The following is a 19,022-nucleotide window of genomic DNA, read 5'->3' as shown; positions in this document are numbered from 1 at the left end:
AGGAGTGAGTGGGAGGAAAGGAAATGGAGAAGCTTTAATGGGAAAGGAAGATATAAATTATATAGTAGCAGGAGGGTAACATGAAGTCAAGGGAAATGAGAAACAAGCATATTTATAGCTCAGAGGGACGTTTCCAGCAGAAAGAGGAAGCTGAGCTGAAGGTACAAGAAGACATAGGTGAAAGGCTCAGGGGAGGCTGGGGGAGGCTGGGATTCAGGGCACACGTGGAGGGTGACATGTCATCCAGGATTGCAAAGGCAATGGACTCTCTAAGGAGGAACCCACATTCCATTCACCCCGCATTTCAACTCGGAGAGCCATCTCTCTTCAAGTAAGTTTGGCTGCTCGGACTCGGACTGCTGTTGCCCATTGTTGTGCCCTTGGGCATGAGCATGGATCTTTCCTTTGGTGATTCATAAGTGAAAAACAAACAAACCAACCAAAGTGTTTATTGCGCAATTAAGGAGAGCTACTGAATACACATTGTGTATAAGGGATACGTTAGAAGTGTCGAATTCAAGCCTAGATTCAAATTGAGGGTGGATATTTTAGCTATTGTACTTTCTGCCTTTGATGCGGTGACAAATCGATCCTGGATTCCATTTCTTGCCCTAACACGCTGCTCCTTTGGTCCTTTTTCCTGGCCTAGATCTGGACTGCTGTAGTTGCTGGCGTTCGTTCATTTCTGACCTAGCAAGTTCGCCTTGCACAGGAAAATGAAGTTAGGGTATCAGTTGCTATCTTGTTCCTTATTGCTGATTTGAATCCTGGTAACAAATCATTGAGACTGGAGGGAAAGATCAGTGAGTGCATTTTCTGAGCCAGGATTGTGTCTTATTCATCTTCATATCCTCATTCATCCATTTATTCATTCAATAAATATTTATCAAGACCATGCTCTTTTCTAGGCAAAATGCCATAGGCTAGGGGTGATGGGCTAAATACACAAAGCTTTTAGTATAATGGAAGAGACATATGTTAAATAGCCACACTAATACACACACACACACATTACAAAATTGGAGCCAGCAGGTGGCGTGGTGGTTAAAGGCATTGGACTCCCCACATCAGCGACTGCAGTTCGAGTCCCAGACCTGGTGGCTTGCTGTCTTGCTTTCCTTCTCTTACTCTGTCTCTCTCTGGTCAAAATTCAAAAATGATAGTGGTAAATAAAGTTAAAGTTTTTCTTTTCTTTTTTTTTTTTTTGGAGAGGTTGTCACTATAGGGCGTGTGCGCTCACCAGACAGACAGAGAGAGACAGAAAGACAGAAAGTGAGAAATCACCCCCCAGGGGGGATGGTCACGCCACAATCCCTTCTCTTCCATTCTCCTCTCGGGATCTTGGGCATGCACACACATGCACCCGGCATGAGTTTTAAGCCACTGGGTCTGGGACGCGAACCGTGGTAGACTACATGGGAGTCCAGCGACATAGCCATTACGCTAACTGCTGGTTAATAAAGTTAAAATAATTCTTTAAAAAATTGCAAAGGAAGAATGAGAAGTTAAATGAGCTATTAATAAAAGAGAGAAAAACAAAGTATACAAGACATAAGAATTGCAAAATTATTTGCTGATAACATGCATGTTGATGTGCTTGATTGAGCCAATACACAGTGTATTTTGGATGGAAAATTAATTTGTATACTGTAATGATATATAGGGAATTAATGTAAAAAATAAATTTAAAGAGAAAAAAAAAAAAGATGGCATAGTGCTTACATCACTGGACTCACACATGCTGACTGCTGTTCTAGTCCTGGACCCAGTGGCTTCAAACTCACACTGGGTGTGTGTGCATACATGCCCAAGATCCTAGGAGGAGCATGGAGAAGGGAGTGCGGCGTGGCCATCCCCCTAGGGGGTGACTTCTCATTTTCCCCCTCACTGTCTCTGCCTCCATTTCCCCTAACAAGTACATGTGCCACAAGACAAAAACCTCTTAAAGAGAGAGAGAGACTTGGGGCTGACCCTGTGGCCTAGAACTTCAAGAACCCTAACCCCACAAATATCCATACTTTTTGTCAAATCCTAACCCCAGCAGCTTGAAAAAACAAATGCTCCAAGCCCATGCGTGTACATGCCCCAAATCCTGACAGGGTGGAGAAATAAAAAGGGCAGGGGTTGCTGCCTGACCAAGCCCCATCAGGGGACGCTTTCTCCCTCCTCCCTCTGCTTCTCTCTGGTGAGTGCATGTGCTGGCTGGCAAAAAAAAAAAAAAAAAAAAAAAAAAAAAGAGCCAGGCTGCTAACTGAATTCCTGGAGGGGACAGGGCCCTCCAGGAGACTTTTGAGGCCTGAAGGATGAGTAGGAGTTTTCCAGGCAAAGCATGAGGCAAAGAGCATACTGGGCAGGAGGAAGAGCCACTGAGAAGCCCCTCAGACAGAAAAGCTTTGTCATCTTCAGGAGGAAAAAGAGCAGTCTGTATAAAATCTAATGAAAAAAGAAGGATTTTAAGAGGAAGACATCGTTAACCATCTGGATTTTATTCTAGATGCAGTTATAAACTAGTGAAAGATTTAAGGCAAGGCAATGACATTACGTAAATTGTATATTTATTTTTCAAATTTTTGCTATAGATTACGTGCGGTGGTGGGAGGGAGACAGAGAGAGGGAGAGAAAGTGAGACGGCACCCTAAGGGGAAGTGGTCACATCACAATCCTTTCTCCTCCTTTCTCTTCCAGGACTTTGGGCACACACACACATGTGCCTGGCGTGTTTCATAAGCCACCTGGTCCAGGACTTGAACTACTCATCTGGCTATGTGGGATCCAGCTGCCTTAACTACCAGGACACCAACTGGCCCCTTAAATTATGTGTTTTTAAAAGATTACTGTGGTTATTAAGTGCAAAAGAATAGGAAAAGGACAGAGAAGAATGGGGGAGTTTGTTTGGAGGCTATTTTAGTCAATCAAGTGAAAGCTAAGAGGGGCATAGACTAGGGAGTTTGCCTTGAAGAGGGAAATTAGGACCATATTTGGATTCAGTTTTCAGAGAAACTCTTCTGGTATATATGCCTTTTGTTACTTTGCTGTATGTCTTTTGTTGTTGTTATAGGGCGTGTGCCCTCACCAGAAAGACAGAGAAACAGAGAGACAGAAAGCGAGAAATCACCCCCCAGGGGGGATGGCCACGCCACAATCCTTTCTCCTCTAGTCTCCTCTCGGGATCTTGAGCACGCATGCACACGCGCCTGTCATGAGTTTAAGCTGTTGGGTCCAGGACTCGAACCATGGTCGACTACATGGGAGTTCAGTGACATAGCCATTATGTTAACTACTGGTCCCTGCTGTACATCTTTGATAAAATAAAAATAAGGAAAAATTTTTACTGGAAAGTAAGAAATAAAACTGCCGTTATTTGGAGAGGACATAACTAGAAACCACAATAGAACTACAGAAAAGTTGGAAATAGTATGAACGTATTGGAGAGTGAATACAATATTTAATATTAAACCAAGTAAACTCAATACAAGAGAAAGGTGATGGCTAGAAAGTGGGAAAATATTGGTTAAAAAGGAAAAAGAAGGAAGAAAAGAAAGAGGGAAAGACAGAAAGGTTCTAGTCCAGGTCCTTGAGCCAGAGAGGAGAAAGCCAGGCGGGAAGGGGCCTGCCTGTGCTATGCTGTGATCCCGACTCCGGTCGAGGTGTGACCTGGCGTGTTATTGCCCCACCAAGTCGCTGAAGGGAAGGCAGTTAAGGCACTGAATGGCTGGTGGACGGTCACCCTGGGGCATGTGAAAGGACTCAGGATAATGGCGGGAGCTGGCATGGAAAGAACCTGCGGCAAGTGCTTAGTCTGCTGTGAATGAGGGACAGAAAGCAAGAGACAGGAGATGATGGTTGTTGGGAGGGGAAAACAGGGGTCAGTCCGTGAAAAGGCAGAAAGGCCTCGTCTGGTGGTGGCCATGGTGGTGCCGGAGTAAGGCAGCCCTCCGTGATACTGAAGCCACATGAAAAGTCCTGGGTTTACATTCGGAGTCACCCTGGGCACACTGGACACGTGATCCCGACTGGCTGAGTGTGGGGGTGGGTCACAGTGTGAGGATCCTACTGAGGATGCCTCCGTCTTGCTTATTCTAGGAATAGGTAAATAAATAAATAGAAAGAAAAAAGGAAAGGAAAGAAAGAAGGAAAACAAAGGAGAAGAAATTTTGTTAAGAATTACTTAATTTCATTTATTATTATTATTTTTTAAAATCTGCTATAGGGCACGTGTGCACACCAGGGATGGGGAGGAGGGAGCAAGAAAGCAAGCCACTAGGTGCGGGACTCCAACCACGGTCAGCCCTATGGGAGTCCAGCGCCTTAACCACCACGCCACCTGCTGGCCCCAAGGAGCAGAAATACTATGCTGGTGGTGAGCATGGGGAGAGGAGGGTCTTTAAATAGATCCTCCTTTTGAGAGGACTGCAGAAGACACGGTATCCCTAAGGGACATCTGTGACTCCATTATGGCAAGAAATCAGAAAGATCGTTTAGAGAAGATGATAAAAATAGAGAAGAGTTTGTTAATTATAGATCAGAATCTCAAAGAGCACTTGGCCAAGTGCCAGCACATTAGAAATTCTGATAGCTGTGTACTGTCATCTCATAGGTTTATTATTATTATTATCATTCGCATTTCCCTATTGACTAACGGCGTTGAGTATCTGATTCTGTGCAGTATTTGTCATTCACATATAATCTCTGGTGAAGTGTCTGTTTAAAGTGTTTCTATTTCTTCATGGGGTTTTCTCTTATTACTGGGTTTTGAAACATTCTTTACATATTCTGGATACAAGATATATAATTTTCAAATTTTTTTCTAATCTGTAGAATATCTTTTCATTCCTTTAATGGTATCTTTTTAAGAGCAGATGTACTTAAATCAGATAATGGGGTTCAAATTCCAGCCCCAGCGGCTTGAAAAACATACTGAGCACCTATGTGGGTGTGGCCCCAAATCCTGACAGAAGGAGGAATGGAGGAAAAAGAATTGCAGCCTGACTATGCCCAAACGGGGGCTGCTTTCTCTCTCCCTCTCCCTCTCTCTCTCTCTTTGTCTCTGTCTCTCTCTCTCTTTCTCTCTCCTGTTCACACATGCCATTTGGCAATTAAAAAGAAATTACAAACAGGAAAAACCAGAACAGACACAACCTACAACCCATTTACTGAAAGAGGAAAACAACTTGATAATCACAATATGGCTGGAAGGTGTTCCTGCAAAATCAATGTGTTAGAAACTTAATCCCTAGTGCACATCGTTGAAATGTGAAGGTGGGACCTTTAAGAGGTCACTAAGTCAGGAGGGCAGAGCGCCCTCGGGAGGGGGCTCCTGGTTAAAAGGGTAAGTTCAGCCCTGTTCCTCTCTCCTGAGAGCGTCACTGCTACCTGATGCCTTCTGCCATGTTATGATTCAGCAGGCAAGCTCTCAGCAGATGTCAGGAGGAAAGCTCTCAGCAGATGTGGGCCCTCAATTTTGAACTTCAGAACTATAACAAGTAAATTTCTTAATAATCTACTCAGTTGGTGTATTCTGTTATAACAAAATAAAATGGACTAGGACCTGCAATGTCTGAAGCTTTTGTTTTAGAGGTTTTCACCAGAGGGTGAGTGCGCTCACCAGAGAGACAGAGAAAGTGAGAAATCATCCCCCAGGGGCATAACCATACCACAATCCCTTCTCCTCCATTCTCCTCTCAGGATTTTGGGCACACATGCATGCAACCTGGCTTGAGTTTCAAGCCACTGGGACCAGAACTCGAACCACAGTGAGCCACCTGGGAGTCCAACACTTTAACCACCACTCCACCTACTGGCCCCAGTTGGTGTGTGTGTGTGTGTGTGTGTATTGTTTGTTTGGTTTTGTTTGTTTGTTTTTAAGACAAGATATTTGGACTGGTTCTATAGCCTAGTGGTTAAGGGAGCCGACTCTCACATGGCCTGACTATGGCTCAAATCCTGGCCGTGGTGGCTTGAAAAGACATGCCAGGCATATGTGTCTGCATGCCCCACATCCTGTCATAATGGAGAAATAGAAGAGAAGAGGTTGAGGCATGGCCACTCTTCACTGGGGCATGATTTCTCCCTCTCTCTCTGTCTCTGGCAAGCACACATGCCCTCCGGCAATTAACAAAGAAGACAAGATAAACAATTTAAAGAGAAGAGACTATATTTGGAAGACAAAGACTAATCAGAAAAAAAGCAGTTGGTGTCCTGAAATTAGAGGAAGTAACAAATGGATCAGAAACTGTACCTAAAGAGCATAGGAAAGCAGTTACGACGAGAGGATGAAATTAATCTATTTAGAACATCTCACTTCTGGCAGAAAAATTGATATAAGAGCAACAACAGGAAAATATATCCTAATGGTTTTGCGTTTCCTTCAGTAAGACAAAATTCTTTTGTCTCACCAAATGCGAGTTATTTACTAGGAAAACAGTCAAGCTGACCTCAGACGTCTCTTAAGAGTTATTCATGTCTGCAAAGTGCTGAGAAAAAGATGAGATGGAAGAATGTTTTTCTCAGTCAAGTTGACATTCAAACTTAAAGGCAAGATACACGAATGACCATCTCAATCATAAACCCAAGGCCCCCACGCCCTTCTTGCAGAAATAAGAAAAAAATCAAAACCCAACTATTAAGAGAGAAGCTGTAATAAGTAAGTCTGGTACTGGGGTCAGCCAGTGGCATGTGGTTATGGTGGCTGGGTCCCCGTGGCCAACTGCACAGTTTGTTTTCTAGACCTGGCAGCTTAAGGAACACAGTGGGCCTGTGTACGCATGCATGCCCAAAATCCCAAGAGAGGAATGGGGGAGAAGGGACTGAGGGGTGGACATCTGCTCTAGGGAATGCTTTCTCACTTTCCCCCCCTCTCTCTCTCTCTTTTTCTGTCTCCCTCCAGTGAGCATACATGCACTGTAGCAAATTAAAAATAAATAAATAAGGGGACCAGCAGGTGGTATGGTGGCTAAGGCACTAGACAATCCCATATGGCCAACTCTTGTTCGAGTCCTGGACCTGGTGGCTTGCTTTCCCGCTTTCTCTCTGTCTCTCTCTAGTCAAAATGAATAAATAAATAAATAATATAAAGTAAATTATTTAAAAAAATAAAAAATAAATAATAATAATAAATCTGATATTAAGGAGCCAATTAATTTATTTTTAAATAATTATTTATTTAATTTTATTTATTATCATTACCTTTTTAATTTCACTAGAGAGACACAGGGTGAGTAGTGAGAGTAAGAAAGCAAGCCTCCAGGTCCAGGACTCAAACTATGGTTGACATGTAGGAATCCAGTACCTTAACCACCATGCCACCTGCTGGCCCCAGAACCAATTAATTTAAATAGAGAATTAAGGCTAAATAGTTATGGGCAATGTGGTTACAGAATGTAAATCTATAAATCCTGACAGGGTAAAAATGATACTGTGTGATGGAAACCACGTTCTAGAAGGCACGGAGGGGAAATGAGGTTTAACTGTGATGACTTTAATACTCCTCTATAACTAGATAGACAGATACATTCTAGAGTTGCTAAATCAAAAAATGGAGAGTGAATAATAGTTGCCAAGAATCTCCCCCAAAGCAGATCATAAACCTTCAAAATTATCCAAAGGAATATACGCACATACCTATTACACAAAATACAGAAAAGACCATACTTACGGTAATAGAAGGAGTAGTGGTAACGGAAAACTTAAGATAAAATGAAATAAATATTACATATATGCCTTGTATGACTATATATAATGGGAATAAATTCACTCGTTACATAGTCACAGAATAGAGTTTTTTAATTAATCAAAGTCAACCACACATTTAGAAAAACAAAATACAGTAGAATTGCAGTATACAACTGGTTTTTGAAGGCAGAAAGATATAAATAAATAAACAAACAAGCACGCCAGCCAGCCTCTGGATAGCATAGTGATAAAATGAAAAGAAAAAGGAAAATATGACAAACACACAAAATTATAAATGAAAAATTGTAAATAACAGTTGGTATTAAGGACATTAAAAGGTACCAAAAATACATCTGAAAATATAAGTGAAAAATATCAAATAGCAGAAAAGAGAGACGAATGTAAAGAAGAATGGAAGCGGTTGAAAGGCTATAGAAAGGGTCAGTAGAGGAGTGTTGGCCAAGGTGCTGGACACCTACATGGCCCACCACAGTTCAGGCCCCAGGCCCGGCAGCCTGAAAACCACAGAGAGAGAGAGGGACCAGCAGTTGGCATAATAACTATGTCGCTGGACTCCCATGTAGCTGACTGCAGTTCGTGTCCTGGACCCAGTGGCTTAAACTCACGCCGGGCGCGTGTGCGTGCGTGCCCAACATCTCAGGAGGAGAATGGAGGAGAAGGAATTGTGGCCATCCCCCCTGGGGGGTGATTTCTTGCTCTCTGTCTGTCTGTCTGTCTCTGTCTTTCTGGCGAACACACGTGCCCAATAGCAGAAACCTCTCCCAAAAAGAGAGAGAGAGAGGGAGAGAAGGGTATAGAAGCACCTCCTCCTGAAAGCTCCAGGTTCATATGGTTTTACTGTTAACTCCTTAACATTTTTAAAAAGCAAGTGAGATAGAATTTAAACTGTTCCAAAACACCACAAGAGGAAATCCTTCTTAGTACATTCATGACAGTTTAACACTGACATCCAACTTTGACAAGAGAGCTGGCACAGTGGTTAATTGCTATGTGGAGAACACAGATCCCAAATGGCTGACTGCTATTTTAAATCCTGGCCCCAGTGGCTTGAAAAACATGCCAGGCAAGTGTGCATACGTGCCCAGGAAACTGGGAAGGGTATGTGAACATGAAGCAGTCTCAGGATAGACTATATGTTAGGACATAAAACACATTTTACTAAACTTTAAAAGATTGGAGCCATACAAAGTATCTTTTCTGATAGCAAATAAAACTAGAAATCATTACAAGAAAGAAAAGTGGAAAATTCATAAATACGTGGAAACCAAACATCATACTTTTAAACAACCAGTGGGTCAAAGAAGAAATCAAGAAGGAAATTGAAGAATAAAAGGAAACAAAACACCACATACCAAAACAGGGGAGGCAGGAAAAATGGTACTAAGGACTTTTATAGCTGTAAACACATACATTAAAAAATGACCTCTGTCATATTAAAGAAGTTTCTTTCTATTCCTAAGTTATCGAGTGTTTTAATCATAAAGCGTCCAGTTTTGTCAAATGCTTTCCCTGCGTCAATTGAGATGATCATGTGGTGGTATTGCCCTTTTATTCTATTAACATAGAATATTACACTGATTAAATTTTCATTTATTGAACCATCTTTGTTTGCATTCAGGCAATAAATTTGACCTGGACATAATATGTAATCCTTTTAATGTGCTGCTAATCCCCCCCCACCTTTTGCTATTATCTTGTTGGGGATTTTTGCATCAATACTTATCAGGGATGTTGGTAGATAGTTTTCTTTCCTTGTAGTGTATTTGACTGTGGTAGCAGGGTAACGCCGACTTCATAGAATGAATTGAAAAAAGTCTTCCCTCTCTACAGCATTTTGGAAGAATTTGAAAAAATTTGGCATTAATTCTTCCTTAAATGTTTGGTAGAACTTGCTAGTGAAGCCCTCTGGTCCAGGGCTATTCTTGTTTGGGAGGTTTTACGATCGCTGATTAAATGACCTTATTCAAATTTTCTATTTATACATAATCCAGCTTCATAGATTGTGTATTTCTAGGAATTTGTTCATTTCATTTAGGCTATACAATTTTTTTTTTTGAGAGATTTTTGCTATAGGGCGCATGTGTTTGCCAGAAAGACAGAGAGACAGAAAGCAAGAGTTCAGCCCCTAGCGGGGATGACCATGCCACAATCCCTTCTCCTCCATTCTTCTCTCAGGTTCTTGAGCTTGCATGCACACACACTTAGTGTGAGTTTAAGTCCCTGGGTTCGGTACTCGAACTGTGGTCAACTACATAGAAGTCCAGCGACATAGCCATTATGCCAACTGCTGGTCCCTAGGCTATACAATTAGTTGGTGTACAATTGTTCATTGTGTTGTAAGTCCTTTTATTTCTGTGAAATTGGTGGTAATGTCCCCATTTTTGTTTCCATATTTGGGGAATTTGAGTCTTCCTTCTTTTTTCTTAGTCTAGTTAGAAATTTGGTAATTTTGTTCATCTTTTCAAAGTATCAACTTTTGGTTTTAACTTTGTCTGTTTTTAAATGTTTTATTTCTCTCCATCCTAATCACTATTTCCTTTTCTCTGCTAGTTTCTGGTTTAAGTTTGCTCTTCCCTTTCTAGTTCCTTAATTAGGTGATTGATTTGAAACCTTTCTAATTGTTTTAATATATGTGTTTATTGTTGCAATTTTTCTCTTAGCCCTGCTTTTGTTGCATCCCGTAGATTTTGGTAGGTTGTATTTTTGTTTTCACTTAGCACAAGATATTTTATGATTTCCCTTGTGAATTTTTTGATCCATTGATTGTTAGGAGCGTATTGTTTGGTTTCACATATTTGTGAATTTTCTAGTTGTCCTTCTATTTGTCATTTTTAGTTTCATTCCATTGTTTTCAGAAAAGATACTTAATATGCTCTCAATCTTATTAAATTTATTAAGACTCGTTTTGTGGGTAACAAATATACTGTCTTGGAGAATGTTCCATATACAATTGAGAAAAATGTGTGTTATGCTATTGTTGGTTTGAGTATTCTGTATATGTCTATCTCTCTATCTATCTATCTAAATCCATCTACTTTTCCATCCACCCATCTATCTAACCATCTTTCTGTCTTTATTATATGAGGATGTTATAGCTGTTATCCCCTTGGCTTGGAAGACTGCACCCTTAGATATTTACCTGACTGTTTTCTTATCACTCATATCTCTGCTTAAATATAACCTCAGAGAAATTTTCTCCGACCACATTGTCTAAAATTGCACTCCATCTTTCCACATCCCCAGTCACTCTCTATCTTGTTTCCTGTTTCTTTTTTTTTTCATAGCATTTATCACAATCTGAAATTAGATGATGTATTTGATTCTTTATTTATTTGTTCTCTGTCTCTCCCAGTAGAATATAAGCTCAATGAAAGTGAAGATATTGTCTTTTAAATAGCAAGAGTTTAATAAATATTTGATGAATATGTATTTGTTAGCATTTGTTAAATATCACCTTGCTTTTCTTTCTTTCATTTTTTTTTCTTTTTGCCAGAAAGCATATGTGCTTGCCAGAGAGAATCAGAGAGAAAAGAAGAGAGAAAAAGCACCCCACAATGGGGCACAGTCATGCCACAATCCCTTCTCCTCCATCTTCCATCTCGTTGGGATTTGGGAGACACATGCACATGTACCCAGGAGGTTTCAAGCCCCTGGAGCCAGGATTTGAACCACAACCAACCATATGAGAGCCAGCTTCCTTAACCACTAGGCCATCTCACCTTGCTCTTCAAAGTAATATACTCCTTTTATTAAATAAATGTATTTATATAGTTTTTCATGTTAAAAGACTTGAGAGACAATTCTCATACTGTACAATTCTTAATGCTCTGTCTCTCTCTGAAATTACTACTTGTTAGTTTCATCAAAACTCTTCTTATCCTTCGCTGTGCTTGAAGTTGAATTTGGGTCATCTAGATCAACACACAGTATATTCATTTTAATTTTGAATGTTTCAATAGAATTCTTACTAACTTTCTTCTTTCAGATTTTAGAGTAGTTTCAATAAAACTTCTTTTTCACCTGCAAATTATACAAGCAACACGGCTATTCTTTTCTTAATTTTTGCACTAACTATATCTTAGGACTGTATGTACTTCTTACTGTGATTATTCATTAAAATTAGTGAAATTATTTAAGAGGCTCTTAGAATTTTATAGAAGAAGACATTAATTTATCATTTCTTATTCATGTAAATGTTCTATTGAACTGATAGAATATAATAAATATGTTAATTATATTATACATACCATTAGATAAAATTATATATTGTATTATTTAAAATTAAGTTATGTGAAATGTATTTTTGTTTTGTTTTGTTTGGTTTTGGAGAGATTTTTGCTATAGGGTGCGTGCACTCACCAGACAGACAGAGAGAGACATAGAGACAGAAAGCGAGAAATCACCCCCCGGGGGGATGGCCACGCCGCAATCCCTTCTCCTCCATTCTCCTCTCGGGATCTTGGGCACACACGCACATGTGCCCGGCGTGAGTTTTAAGCCACCGGGTCCAGGACGCGAACCACGGTCGACTACGTGGGAGTCCAGTGACATAGCCATTACGCTAACCACTGGTTCCCTGTGCAATCTATTTTTCATTGATTGAAAGTTTGATTAATTGAAATGACTACTCTCTCAACATAATTATAAGTTATCTTTTCATACCATCTTTTTTTGTTGTTAATCTTTATTCATGATAGCATATGTGTGTGTACAAGAGAGAGGTGCACTTTGGCAAGATCTTGTCATTTCATATCCCCTTTCCCCAGCCCTCTAGGCTGTCAAGGTCTTGGACACATGTACATGTGCCCAGTGTATTTTCAGGCCAACCTGGAAATCCAAACTCATGGTCAGCCATGTGGCTTCCAGCATTGCAGTTCAGTTTGCTACCAATGGTGCCACCTGGCCAACTCTATATCATCGTTCAATAACCTAGAAAGCAAGATATATTTTACTTTTTCTTCTTATTTTTACTGTTAGTTGCCCTTAATATTTCGAAGTTTATTTTTTTATATTAGCATCCCTTTCTCTTCTTCAGTCTTTATTTTCCTAGAGGTGTTCCTGTTCTCATGTGCTTTGAGTCCCAGATACCACCAAACATTGGACTTGAACCAATACCTACCACTTCTTTTCTGTCTCTGTGCCTGTCCCTGACAACCTTACCGCTAGGAAATATTTTAGACTCTATTTAAAAATTAGATTAATATTCAAGAAGCAAGAAAGTATGAGAAATTAATTAATATATCATGGGTCAACTCACTACCTTGTTATTTTCTCCCCGGGTATTTTGCTTTTGTTGATAATGGAAAAGTAAGGGCTACACAGAGCACACATAACCCCCATATTCTGGAAAGAATAAAAAGAAATGCTCTCATTTAAAATGGGGTTTCACTTTATTCAATATTTACCACGTTTTCAAATCCGACTTTTTTTCTTTAATTGCCAGGGAGCTCATACATTCGTGGAAAAGAGAAAGAGAAAAAGAGAGAAAGCCTCCCACACTAATGGGACATGGTCATGCCACAATCCCTAAATCTCCATTTCTCCATCCTGTTAGGGTTTGAGACATGCATGCATACATGTCCAGCATGTTCTTCAAGCCACCTGAGCCAGGATTTGAATTATGACAGGCCATATGGGAGCTGGTTCCCTTAACCACCAGGCCATGGAGCTGACCCTCTTCAGTGTACTTTTAAAATTTTGTTCTCTCCTTTTTTATCCCTGCCACACACCCTCCATCATAAGAATTGCAACTGTTTTTATTGTGTAGTTAAAATGTGCCAATGTGCTAAACACTTTATATATCCTATTTAAGCCTGGCAAGTCTGAAAAACAAAAAATATTTATATTACTGTTGTTATCACATTATCATTAGGATCTAGGGCACAGATTTAAAAAAATAAATATTAATTCAATTCAATTAATTATTCTTTTTCAATTTGACCAGAGAGAGACAGGCAGAGAGAAGGAGACATTCTGTCTCTTCACCTGTTTTTTGTTTGTTTATTTTTTGTTGTTAAAAATGCTTTTTCCAAGAGATTTGATTGAAATACCATATACATTTGTTGTCATACATAACAGTTATGTCATTGTTAGAGATTTCAGTAATCAAAATGGCAAACAGAAGCTTAAGTTATTTATCTAAACTGTGTTCTTGGAATCACATTCTTAGGATGGTTTTTGTGCTCTTGTACATTGGATGTTTTGAGATGAGTATAGTTTAGGGGGTCCTTTCTAATTACAGGAAGTTACTGCTTTCCTCAACACTGATCGGACGTGTGACGCATCTGTATGATACATTATGTAAATGGCTAACAAGTCAATTACAAACAAATGGAATGTACAAATCTTGGCACCAATGCTGCAGTCTCTTCAGAAGAGTCATGATTTAAAAGTTTGTTAGAAAATTTGCAGACATCAAATGTCAATCAAAACCGAAGCTGAAACACTAATGAATGTCAAATTTAGATGTGTTTCCTTTTAGATTTTTCAGTTCTCTGCTATTTTTACCGCCGCCATCTCATTTAAATTTCCTGCACGCCAACATAGTTTGCGTGATCGAAATAACATTGCAGTATATACATATTGCTTGTTTGTGACACTTAAATAATTTTCTGGAATAATGTGTTCGTTCTAAAATAAGTTATATTGGATGTGAAGAACACCTTTTAAAGTCTAAGACTTCTTCAAGTTTACATATCACAGCACTTTTTTAAAGATTTCATGAAGTCATGCATACTAAGTAATGTATATAAGGAAATATGTGATAATGTATGTATTCCTTGCTTGAAATAACTGTTGGGTGTTCCCTATTCTTATTTTCTCTGGTCCTGGCTTGATAAAGTGTCTTACTCTTAAAGTCAGGATGATAGTAAATGCTTGATTTTACTCCATTTCCTACCATATGGTTGGATACCTAAACTCATTTATGCAGCTAAAATTTTCCTTTATATGACTTACAATGTAAAAGATCATTGTTTGGTAAAGGTTATTATCAAGTTATGAATTTTTATATAATAAAATTCTGTATCTGTAGAGTTTATACATCATTATGCTGATTTCATGAAACCTATTCTACATGTAAACAGTTGTACTATTTATCTATTATACAGTATTAATTTTGAGCTCCATTTAAAAATTCTAATGTATTAATTAGGAAAAAAAAAAAGAGGAGCTGGTAGCTGGCACGGTGGTTAAGGTGCTAGACTCCTGCATGGCCAGCCACAGTTCGAGTCCTGGACCTGGAGGCTTGTTTTCTCACTTTTCCTCTATTTCTCTTTCTCTCCCTCTTTCTCTCTCTGGTCAACTTAAAAAATAATAATAATAAAATTAAATAATTAAAGAAAGAAAAAGAAAAGAGAGAAAGTGAACATGATAGGCTGGGTAAAAGAAACCAAGGAAATAGGCCAATAGAGTGAAGTTACGTATTGAGCTGGCTAGGGGTTAGGGCACACCTAACATTTGCTGTAGATGTCCGAGACTGGAGTCTTCTCTGGTATCGTTTTTGTTTATGTTTTGTTTTGGGAGATGTTTTTACTATAGGGCACGTGCACTCAGCAGAAAGACAGAGAGAGACAGAGAGACAGAAAGCAAGAAGTCACCCCCCCAGGGGGGATGGCCACGCCACAATCCCTTCTCCTCCATTCTCCCCTCGGGATCTTGGGCACGCACGCACACACGCCCGGCGTGAGTTTAAGCCACCGGGTCTGGGACTCAAACCGCGGTTGACTATATGGGAGCCCAGCGACATAGCCATTATACTAACTGCTGGCCCCCTGGTATCCTTACTTTAATCTTTGCTGTTGTCTCTAGGTTTCCCTAGAGAACTGTTCTTAAATAAAGTCTGAGAATGCAGCTTTTTGTTATATTCCCGTTATCATAGAAAGCCCTGCTGATGAGATGGAAAGATGTTGGGGGAGGAGAAGTGTTCTATAGTCCGAAATTGCATTTTAGTGAGCCTGTGACCCTGGACTATGACCTTCACACGTGCTTCTCAAGTTTTGTTTTGTCTTCTCTTTAGGTGAGAAAGGAAGGGTGGAGTCAGCTGGAATTGATTGTTTCCCCTCTCCCACATTGGTTAGGTTCTGATAAAACTCTAGTCAGTTAAACATTGGTAAAATAGTTTCTTCTAAGAGACCTAGTCAGAACAGAATCATCTGGGACTATTTAAAAATGGTTACCTTTTCCTCCTCTCTTCTGGAAGCATGAGATTTTTCTCTAATTTTCACTGTGAGAACCTGGTAGGAATCTTGGAGGTAAAAATTCACAAACGTGTGTAGGTTCTCTTCAGATTAGGTCCTTGGGAGTTTTTAACTCTTAGACTTGTCCACACTGAGCCTCCAGTAACTCACCAATTACAGACTAAGTTTTCCTATCCCTGTTCTGTTCTTTCCTTCCCTTCCTTTCTTCCTTTCTTCCACTTGGACATAGAACACATGTGCTCACCAGAGAGACAGAAGGAGAGAGAGGGAAAGTAAGAAAGTAACCTCCCTGGGAGACGGTCATGCTGCAATCTCACCTCTTCCATTTCTCATTCCTTGCAGGATTTTGCACATGCACACACATGTGCCTGGGTTGTTTTCTCAGCCACCAGGTCTGGGGCTTGAACCACACAGTGGGCCATGTGAGATCCAGTAACCTTAACTACTATGCCACTGGCTGGCCTGCAGCACTGGTTTCTGAGGTGTTGTTCTAGTAAGTTTTGTACATATGTACTTTTATTTTGTGACTTCAGTTCTCTGGTGTATCTAAGAAGAGTTTTGATTCCCATTTTGTTTGTATTTTTTGGTTATTGTGAGTTGCCAAGTGATGACTTCCTAGGGCGTTTACATGCTAAGGTGGAAAACAGAACTTCCTCACTTTCATTTTTCTGTTATTTCCACTGTGCCTAACTAATGTTTTAAAGAAATTGAGACAGCCTATGGGAACCAACAGTTAGTGTAATGGCTATGTCGCCAGACTCCCACGTAGTCGACCACGGTTCGCGTCCCGGACCCGGTGGCTTAAAACTCACGCCAGGTGCGTGTGCGTGCGTGCCCAAGATCCTGAGAGGAGAATGGAGGAGAAGGGATTGCAGCGTGACCATCCCCCCTGGGGGGTGATTTCTCTCGCTTTTTGTCTCTCTGTCTCTCTCTGTCTGTCTGGCGAGCGCACACGCCCTATAGCAAAAAACCTCTCCAAAAAAAGAAATTGAGACAGCCTACAAAACTGATGGCACATGGAGCCAGCAGCTGGTAGAGTGGTTAAGGTGTTGGACTCCCACATGGCTGACCACAGTTTGAATTGTGACACTGAAGGCTTGAAAATCACATTGGTGTATGTATGTGCATGCCCAGAATCCCTGGAGGCGAAGGGATTGTGGCATGGCTATCTCCCTGGGAGGGGTGATTTCTCACTTTCTCACTCACTCTCTCCAGTCAGCGCATGTGCCCTATGGCAAAAAAACTTAAAAACAAAGCAAAACAAAACAAAAAAACTGTGGCATATCTATTGTTTAAATGGAAATTAGTAATTAAAGCTTTGAAAAGAATGGAGTAGGACTGTTATTCCTATTGGTTAGTACAGTTAGTGTGCTTGAATGTTACACTGGACCAGGGATTCCTCCACAGGGAGGTCAATGACATAGTTACCTATCTTGTGGAGTACATGTAACCGTAAAGATAATATTCTGCTTCTGAGTCAGCAGATGGAATGGTGGTTAAGGTGCTGGATCCCACATGGCTGTCTCTGTGGTTCAAGTCCTGGACCCGGGTAGCTTAAAAAACATGCCAGGTATGTCTGTGTACATACCCAAAATTCCGAATGGAGAATTGAGGAGAAGGGATTGTGGCATGACCGTCCCCCCAGGAGTTGATTTCTCACTTTCTCTGTCTCTTTCTCTCTGATGAGTGCATGCACCTTATGGCAAAAATCTAAAATTAAAAAAAAAATTCTCCTTCTAAAGTAAATTTACCACATGGAACAAATAAGCACAAAGCACTGAGTAACAGACATATATCAGACAACGTCATCAACACTTTGCAGATACAGATGTTTACATAGTCTTGATCCACAGTGACTTGCAGTAAAATGCCTACATTAATGTTTGACTCGGTGAAGGCAATTCTGAGTGGGTCTACATTAATATGCTGTACATATATATGGTTAATATAATGTGACACTAGGCTGAAACTTTAAAGAATGAGTGGATAGCTTGGGAGTTTGTTTTTATCAAATATAACTTTTTAAGTTGGGCTTTAGTAGTTGTTGGGTGTTAGAGGAACCCAAGAAAATGGTACCCCTTTTTACCACCCACATTCTGAATTGATTGAAAAATCAGATCTGCCAGGGACTGGACAATGGTGCAGCAATAGAACACAAAGCTCTGTACACCCACATGTGAGGGTTACCAGTTCGTGTCCAGAGAACTTCCTGAGTACTCCAGGCTCATCTGTGCCCATGATCCCGGATTGGCTGAGGCTGAGGGTGGACCACAGCATCAAGACCCTGTCAAGAGTACTGTATTCTTCTCTTGCTCTCTTTCTCTCTGTATCGCTCTGACTCTTGGAGTAAATAAACAAAACTATAAAAATGAAATAAAATAAAATAAAAACGTATCAATCAGCAGATGGGGGACATAAATATCTCCTATACTCATAAGACTGATTTTGGAATATGTAGGCTTTAGGTGTAGGCAAGTAGACGCCCCATTACTGAATCCAGAGATAAGGCGACAAATCCACACAGTGCCAGGCAGCTCTGGACCAAGGAAGGTCTCCGGCCAAAGGGCTCTGGATGAGCAGTGAACAGCTGCTCTTCTCCCAAGGGAAAGTAGAAGTCTAGCCTATGCATGCCCAGCTTCTCCTTTCAAATTCCCCATTTGGATTGGGATTCTCCACCTAGGAAGAAAATCTGGCGAATAGGGAAGAGGTGGTCACAATAGTGGTTCAAGGCGCTACTTTCTGTCATCTTTATGGCACTGCCTGCCGATGAAAGACATAGTCATAGTATTCACAACATTTGTGGATGTCATATCTGCTTCTCTGCTATGAAAATCACAGGTTTGAGTAGTGTTTCTTTAGATGAAAGTTGCCCCCTCTTATCCTGATTGGGAGGCAGGAGCACCAGGGAACAAAATCAAAATTCTCCTCCAGAAGCCAGGCCCGGTCCAGCCTGGTGGCGTGGTTGATAACAAAACTGAACTGCAGTGCTGAGAGCCACATGGCACAGAGTGGGTTTGGGTCCCCAGGTCAGCTTAAACACACACCTAGGTGTGCACGCCTAAGATCCTGAGGAGCTGGAGTACTGGGGAAGAGGGATTCCAATGTGACACGACCCCAACAGGGGTACCTCTT

Source organism: Tupaia chinensis, unplaced genomic scaffold, assembly GCF_000334495.1.
Source record: "Tupaia chinensis unplaced genomic scaffold, TupChi_1.0 Scaffold000060_1, whole genome shotgun sequence".
NCBI lineage: Eukaryota > Metazoa > Chordata > Mammalia > Scandentia > Tupaiidae > Tupaia > Tupaia belangeri.
This window is presented reverse-complemented; position numbering follows the sequence as displayed.